Here is a 9,339-nt window from a genome sequence, read left to right on the forward strand (position 1 = left end):
CCCTCCATCGCCTCGCACTATCGCCGCCGTCGCTTTGGACGCCGCGGGGCGAAGCCCCTGTGGTGAGGCGGCGGCGGCGGCGGCGTAGTCCTCGGCCGGTGGTAACGCGTGGGGGCAGCGGCGTCCATCTCCCTCCTCTTCCAACGGCAGTGCGCAGCGGGTTGGCGGTGGCCAGGAGATCTCCGGCGGCCGTTGGCGGATGAGATTTTGGCTGCGATGAGGTCTGATCTGGGCCCGAGGGGTTTAGATCGAGATCCACTGCAGTTGCGCCTCGTCTCGACAACGGCAAGAGGAGATCTCCCATGGGTAATCTTCGCGGCACGAGGACGTCCGGGTCTCTTGGCCCGGGCATGGTGGTGGTGGCTGCCTTCTCCACCGAAGGCGGTTGGACAGGCTGGTAGCGACGGATCTTGGATCCCACTATTAGCACCGGCGGCAAGTTGGGGAGATATAGTCGCTGGTGAAAACCGAGTCGACTCCGGTCATGGCAGGCGATGGCGGCGTCTACGTCGCTACCTTGATAAAGGCATAGTCAAGCAACTATGGTCAACCAGCTCGTGCCGCTCTGGGAGAAATCCTAAGATCATCGGATCGGACGATGGTGGCGCTGTGGTGTCGTGTTCCCTCTTGGGGGCATCGTTTGTGGAGCGGCGCCGGATGGAAGAGGCGTGAGGTGGTGTGGCGTGCCTTCTCTCGCGTCGACGACGGCGGGTCTCGGCGTCATGGAGCAGCAGGGTCTCGGCACTGGACGTGGTGTGATGGCCTCGCACAGGGCGGTGGCGCTGTCTGGCGCCATGGTGGCGTCGACAGCTGACCTGACAAGGTCTTTGCGCCAGTACCTGCTCTGAAGATGGTTAGGTGGATGATGGTGGCGGTAGCCTCGGTGAGTGCGCCGGACCGATGTGTGACCCATTCCCAGCATGTGGCTAGGATGGGGCATCCAACATTAGATGTTAGGTTTTGGTGCGATGTCTGTTTGGTATTAGGCTCGGACATTCGGCACCCCTGCATCAAGGGGATAGGAGTAGCGACACATGTCGCCTAGATGGTGGCTTCGGGCTTACTGATGTAATGCTTTGTAAGGTCTCTGAAAATAATTAATAAAATGGCCGCATGCATCACCCAGATGCAGAGGCCGGGGGTAATCCTCCTTTTCTAAAAAAAAACTCCCAAGTGGCCAATGTCTAACTGGCTATAGACACATAAATCAAGTTGCATGTATGTTTTTTTTTTGTCAGTCCCAAGTTGCATGTATTTTACCTCCTCCTGGTATGGTTCGGGTCGAGGCAGCTGCAGCAGCAGCATTGTCTCCTACCGCTCCTGCTCCCCTTGAAGCAGGAACCATGATGCTGCCATCCTTCGCCAGAGATCTGGAGATGCCACCAATTCTTCTTTCACATACTGACAGGTCACTCACTAGCAGGGAGAACTGACGTCAGATTGAGAAAATGGAAAAAGAGAAGTGATGAGAAGGGAGACTAAAAAGGTGCAAGAGGATGCACTCAGACCTCAATGTCTTGAGTCTGAGTGTGAATAGGTGATAAGCTTTGTACATATATGATATAAAAACAGAAAATGATGGAAGGCAACTGAGAAACAGAAAATGCCAATAAAAATTAAATGAGCCTCTTTGGATAATGACAGTAAACGGCTAAACGCACCAGATTGTACAATTGAAAAGGTCAGCGTCAGAAAGAAGTATCTAAGATCTGAATGCTGAAAGGCTTACACTTAGACTTGCAGCAGGTCTCCTCAACAGAAGATAAAGGGAGGTAGTTATTGCATACAAGTTTTCTCATATTACGGATGTATGATTAATAGAAAGATTTCTAGAGACGAACATTATACTATCACGGAAAAATACTGAATGAATAATATTACTAGCTTTGTGCTTCGAAATGGGCCAAACAACCACTAAATTGCTTACCTATAATATCATGCTATCAGAGTTTAAACTTAATTTTAGTTTGTATCTCGCAAATTTCCAGCTGCCGTATGCAGCCCATCCTCAAAAGATATGTAATATTGGTACATACGAATGGACATAACCATCGTATAACGTATGTATAGAAAGAAATCAATAAGCTTTTGATTTTAACGATTTTGCCAGATCCTGTAATGGATTTCTACACAATGTCATAGAATAAATTAGTTAACACTTCCGCTTCGGTAGACCCTCTTCGTAACGGAGGGCACGATGGGCAAAAATCAAAAAAGAGGCCGCCCGCCTGCCGTCCCGCTCGTAATGTATACGTATACGTGTACACTTTTGTTTTTTTCGGCCGGGTTGTCCCGCCAGCGCGCCCACCCCGCACGCCCACGTCCCCTACGCTAATTACGCGCGAACAGGCATGCATGCATGCATGGATGGCGCGGTTACGGGCCCCGCTGCCGATTGCAGCGCTGCGGCCAGCCCCCGCTTCCGCCTCGGCCTGCGGCGCCCGCTTCCGCCTCGCGTCGGCCGCCCCCGCTTCCGCCTCGCGTCGGCCGCCCCCGCTTCCGCCTCGGCCTGCGCCGCGCTGCCGCCTAGCCTCGCGTTGGCCGCCCCCGCTGAGGCGCTGCCGCCTGCCCTCCGCCCCCGCTGCCGCCTCGCCTGCCCCCGACCCGCGCTCTCCCTCCCATAAATCCGCCCCCGACCCGCGCGCTAGCCTCACATAAACCGCCCCCGACTCCGCCTCTCCTCTTTCTTCGATCCTGACCCCGCGTTCTCCGATCGATCTCCGGGGCGGCGGCTCTCTCCGGCGCGATGCCTCGTGGACGCGGATGCTTCAGCCGGCGTTGGTTCGGCTGGGGAGGCGGCAGTGGAGGCGCAGGGAGCAGTCGCCGGGCGGTTGGCGGCGGCGGAGGCGGCGGCAGCAGTGGTGGACGAGGTGGTGGACACGGCGCCGCGCCGGGCGGTCTGTGGCCCTCTAGCCTCAGCGGGCCGCAGACCGTCGATATCTACCGGCACGGCATCCCCGTGCCGCCGTCGTGTCGCCTAGCACACGGCTGGCACGTGACGAGCGACGGCTATGCCACGCCTGGGCCGGCACAACCCGGTCCGTGGAACCCCGAAGGCCGCCTCAACTTTTGGGTAGGCCGCGACTTCGACACGTCGTCAGCTTCTACAAGTCTCGGGGCATCCGCGCGGACACTCCAAACGCGCCCCTCGCACCCCCCCGCCGCCCCGGTTGTGCAGGCCCGTGCCGGTCGGCGCGCTCGCGCAGGCCACTCCCGCCGCTCTAGCGGCCGCCCCTGAGTTTCACATCCCGCCGAAACTAGCGGCGATGCAAGAGGAGGGAGACCCGTTTGAGTCGTCGGGTTTGATCCGCGCGATCCGGAACTCCACGTCGGAGACCGGTTGGATGCCGCCGGAGGATGTTGTTGACCCGAGGGACCCGGCAGACGAGCCGAGATACTGGCAGGCGATCAGGGAGTCGACCGATACACTAGCGCAACAGTCGTCTACCGTGGAAGAATTTTTCGGATACTTGGGCAGTTCCGATGACTCAGACGGCGGCGAAGACGGCGGGCAGACGGTAGTGGTTGATCTTCTGAGTAGCGAGGAGGAGTAGTTAGATTTGTTTTAGTGTTAATCTTTCCACTGCCCTAATCTTTCATGTAAAATTTCGTTTGAATGTAAAATATCCTAAATATGAACGAAATTATATTGCTTTAACGAGTAATGGAATGGTTGTATAATGTATCACTTATTGATATAGTTTTTGTTATTAATGGGATATTTCCATTGATATTGTAAATGAAGGAAATATGCCCTAGAGGCAATAATAAAGTTATTATTTATTTCCTTATTTCATGATAAATGTTTATTATTCATGCTAGAATTGTATTAACCGGAAACATGATACACGTGTGAATACATAGACAAACGTATAGTCACTAGTATGCCTCTACTTGACTAGCTCGTTAATCAAAGATGGTTATGTTTCCTAACCATAGACATGTGTTGTCATTTGATTAACGGGATCACGTCATTAGGAGAATGATGTGATTGACTTGACCCATTCCGTTAGCCTAGCACTTGATCGTTTAGTATGTTGCTATTGCTTTCTTCATGACTTATACATGTTCCTGTAACTATGAGATTATGCAACTCCCGTTTACCGGAGGAACACTTTGGGTGCTACCAAACGTCACAACGTAACTGGGTGATTATAAAGGAGTACTACAGGTGTCTCCAAAGGTACATGTTGGGTTGGCGTATTTCGAGATTAGGTTTTGTCACTCCGATTGTTGGAGAGGTATCTCCGGGCCCTCTCGGTAATGCACATCACTTAAGCCTTGCAAGCATTGTAACTAATGAGTTAGTTGCTGGATGATGTATTACGGAACGAGTAAAGAGACTTGCCGGTAACGAGATTGAACTAGGTATTGAGATACCGATGATCGAATCTCGGGCAAGTAACATACCGATGACAAAGGGAACAACGTATGTTGTTATGCGGTTTGACCGATAAAGATCTTCGTAGAATATGTGGGAGCCAATATGGGCATCCAGGTCCCGCTATTGGTTATTGACCGGAAACGTGTTTCGGTCATGTCTACATAGTTCTCGAACCCGTAGGGTCCGCACGCTTAAGGTTTCGATGACAGTTTTATTATGAGTTTATGAGTTTTGATGTACCGAAGGAGTTCGGAGTCCCGGATGAGATCGGGGACATGACGAGGAGTCTCGAAATGGTCGAGACGTAAAGATCAATATATTGGACGACTATATTCGGAGTTCGGAAAGGTTCCGAGTGATTCGGGTATTTTTCGGAGTACCGGAGAGTTACGGGAATTCGTATTGGGCCTCATTGGGCCATACGGGAAAGGAGAGAAAGGGCCAAAAGGGTGGCCGCACCCCTCCCCTTGGACTAGTCCGAATTGGACTAGGGAGGGGGGGCGCCCCCTTCCTTCCTTCTCCTTCTCTCCTCCCTTTCCTTCTCTCCTACTCCTACTACATGGAAGGGTTCCTAGTTCTACTAGGAAAAGGGGAATCCTACTCCCGGTGGGAGTAGGACTCCCCTAGGGCGCGCCATAGAGAGGGCCGGCCCTCCCCCTCCTCCACTCCTTTATATACGGGGGCAGGGGCACCCCATAGACACACAAGTTGATCTACGGATCGTTCCTTAGCCGTGTGCGGTGCCCCTCTCCACCATATTCCACCTCAGTCATATCGTCGCGGAGTTTAGGCGAAGCCCTGCGTCGGTAGAGCATCATCATCGTCACCACGCCGTCGTGCTGACGGAACTCATCCCCGAAGCTTTGCTGGATCGGAGCCCGGGGATCGTCATCGAGCTGAACGTGTGCTGAACTCGGAGGTGCCGTACGTTCGGTGCTTGGATCGGTCGGATCGTGAAGACGTACGACTACATCAACCGCGTTGTCATAACGCTTCCGCTTACGGTCTACGAGGGTACGTGGACGAACACTCTCCCCTCTCGTTGCTATATCATCACCATGATCTTGCGTGTGCGTAGGAAATTTTTTGAAATTACTGCGTTCCCCAACAGTGGTATCCGAGCCTGGTTTTATGCGTTGATGTTATATGCACGAGTAGAACACAAGTGAGTTGTGGGCGATATAAGTCATACTGCTTACCAGCATGTCATACTTTGATTCGGCGGCATTGTGAGATGAAGCGGCCCGGACCGACATTACGCGTACGCTTACGCGAGACTGGTTTCACCGCTACGAGCACTCGTTGCTTAAAGGTGACTGGCGGGTGTCTGTCTCTCTCACTTTAGTTGAACCGAGTGTGGCTACGCCCGGTCCTTGCTAAGGTTAAAACAGCACCAACTTGACAAACTATCATTGTGGTTTTGATGCGTAGGTAAGAACGGTTCTTGCTAAGCCCGTAGCAGCCACGTAAAATTTGCAACAACAAAGTAGAGAACGTCTAACTTGTTTTTGCAGGGCATGTTGTGATGTGATATGGTCAAGACGTGATGCTATATTTATTGTATGAGATGATCATGTTTTGTAACCGAAGTTATCGGCAACTGGCAGGAGCCATATGGTTGTCGCTTTATTGTATGAAATGCAAACACCCTATAATTGCTTTACTTTATCACTAAGCGGTAGCGATAGTCGTAGAAGCAGTAGATGGCATAACGACAACGATGCTACGATGGAGATCAAGGTGTCGCGTCGGTGACAATGGTGATCAGGACGGTGCTTCAAAGATGGAGATCACAAGCACAAGATGATGATGGCCATATCATATCATTTATATTGATTGCATGTGATGTTTATCCTTTATGCATCTTATCTTGCTTTGATTGACGGTAGCATTTTAAGATGATCTCTCACTTAATAATCAAGAAGTGTTCTCCCTGAGTATGCACCGTTGCGAAAGTTCTTCGTGCTGAGACACCACGTGATGATCGGGTGTGATAGGCTCTACGTTCAAATACAACAGGTGCAAAACAGTTGCGCACGCGGAATACTCAGGTCATACTTGACGAGCCTAGCATATACAGATATGGCCTCGGAACACGGAGACCGAAAGGTCGAGCGTGAATCATATAGTAGATATGATCAACATATTGATGTTCACCGTTGAAACTACTCCATCTCACGTGATGATCGGACATGGTGTAGTCGATATGGATCACGTAATCACTTAGAGGATTAGAGGGATGTCTTTCTAAGTGGGAGTTCTTAAGTAATATGACTAATTGAACTTTAATTTATCATGAACTTAGTCCTGGTAGTATTTTGCAAATTATGTTGTAGATCAATAGCTTGCGTTGTTGCTTTCATATGTTTATTTTGATATGTTCCTAGAGAAAATTGTGTTGAAAGATGTTAGTAGCAATGATGCGGATTGGATCCGTGATCTGAGGTTTATCCTCATTGCTGCACAGAAGAATTATGTCCTTAATGCACCGCTAGGTGACAGACCTATTGCAGGAGCAGACGCAGACGTTATGAACGTTTGGCTAGCTCAATATGATGACTACTTTATAGTTTAGTGCACCATGCTTAACGGCTTAGAATCGAGACTTCAAAGATGTTTTGAACGTCATGGACCATATGAGATGTTCCAAGAATTGAAGTTAATATTTCGAGCAAATACCCGAGTTGAGAGATATGAAGTCTCCAACAAGTTCTATAGCTAAAAGATGGAGGAGAATTTCTCAACTAGTAAGCATGTGCTCAGATTGTCTGGGTACTTCAATCACTTGAATCAAGTGGGAGTTAATCTTCCAGATAAGATAGTGATTGACAGAATTCTCTAGTCACCACCACCAAGTTAGTAGAACTTCGTGATGAACTATAATGCAAGGGATGACGAAAACGATTCCCAAGCTCTTCGTGATGCTGAAATCGACGAAGGTAGAAATCAAGAAAGAGCATCAAGTGTTGATGATTGACAAGACCACTAGTTTCAAGAAAAAGGGCAAAGGGAAAGAAAGGGAACTTCAAGCAGAATGGCAAGCAAGTTGCCACTCCCGCGAAGAAGCCCAAAGCTGGACCAAAGCCTGAAACTGAGTGATTATACTGCAAAGGAAATGGTCAGTAGAAGCAGAAATGCCTTGAATATTTGGTGGATAAGAAGGATGGCAAAGTGAACAAGGGTATATTTGATATACATATTATTGATGTGTACCTTACTAGTGTTTATAGTAACCCCTGAGTATTTGATACCTGTTCGGTTGCTAAGATTAGTAACTCGAAACAGGAGTTACAGAATAAATAGAAACTAGTTGAGGGTGAAGTGACGATGTGTGTTGGAAGTGGTTCCAAGATTGATATGATCATCATCGCACACTCCCTATACTTTCGGGATTAGTGTTGAACCTAAATAAATGTTATTTGGTGTTTGCGTTGAGCATGAATATGATTTGATCATGTTTATTGCAATAAGGTTATTCATTTAAAATCAGAGAATAATTGTTGTTCTGTTTAAATGAATAAAACCTTTGATGGTCATACACCCAATGAAAATAGTTTGTTGGATCTCGATCGTAGTGATACACATATTCATAATATTGATGCCAAAAGATGCAAAGTTGATAATGATAGTGCAACTTATTTGTGGCACTGCCGTTTGGGTCATATCGGTGTAAAGCGCATGAAGAAACTCCATAAAGATGGATTTTCAGAATCACTTGGTTATGAATCATTTGATGCTTGTGAACCGTGCCTTTGGGCAAGATGACTAAAAACTCCGTTCTCCGGAACAATGGAACAAGCTACTGACTTATTGGAAATAATACATAACGATGTATACGATCCAATGAGTGTTGATGCTCGTGGCAAGTATCGTTATTTCCTGACCTTCACAAAATGATTTGAGCAGATATGGGTATATCTACTTGATGAAACATAAGTCTGAAATAATTGAAAGGTTCAAAGAATTTCAGAGTGAAGTGGAAAAATCATCGTAACAAGAAAATAAAATTTCTACGATCTGATCGTGGAGACGAATATTTGAGTTACGAGTTTGGTCTTCAATTAAAACAATGTGGAATAGTTTCACAGCTCACGCCACCTGGAACACCACAACATTATGGTGTGTCCGAACGTCGTAACCGCACTTTATTGGATATGGTGCGATCTATGATGTCTCTTATCGGTTTTACCACTATCATTTTAGGGTTGTGCATTAGAGACAGCTGCATTCACGTTTAAAAGGGCACCATCTAAATCCGTTGAGACGACACCGTATGAACTATGGTTTAGCAGTAAACCTAAGCTGTCGTTTCTTAAAGTGTGGAGTTGCGATGCTTATATGAAAAAGCTTTTCAACCTGATAAGCTCGAACCCAAATCAGAGAAGTGCGTCTTCATAGAATACCCAAAGGAAACTGTTGGGTACTCCTTCTATCACAAATCCAAAGGCAAAACATTCGTTGCTAAGAATGGATCCTTTCTAGAGAAGGAGTTTCTCTCGAAAGAAGTGAGTGGGAGGAAAGTAGAACTTGATGAGGTAATTGTACCTTCTCCCTTATTGGAAAGTAGTTCATCACATAAATCAGTTCCAGTGATTCCTACACCAATTAGTGAGGAAGTTAATGATGATGATCATGAAACTTCAGATCAAGTTACTACCAAACCTCGTAGGTCTTCCAAAGTAAGATCCACACCAGAGTGGTACGGTAATCATGTTCTGGAAGTCATGTTACTAGACCATGATGAACCTACGAACTATGAAGAAGCGATGGTGAGCCCAGATTCCGCAAAATGGCTTGAGGCCATGAGATCTGAGATAAGATCCATGTATGAAAACAAAGTATGGACTTTGATTGACTTGCCCAATGATCGGTGAGACATTGAGATTAAATGGATCTTCAAGAGGAAGACGGACGCTGATAGTGTTACTATCTACAAAGCTAGAATTGTCGCAAAA

Source organism: Triticum aestivum, chromosome 2B, assembly GCF_018294505.1.
Source record: "Triticum aestivum cultivar Chinese Spring chromosome 2B, IWGSC CS RefSeq v2.1, whole genome shotgun sequence".
NCBI classification, from domain to species: domain Eukaryota; kingdom Viridiplantae; phylum Streptophyta; class Magnoliopsida; order Poales; family Poaceae; genus Triticum; species Triticum aestivum.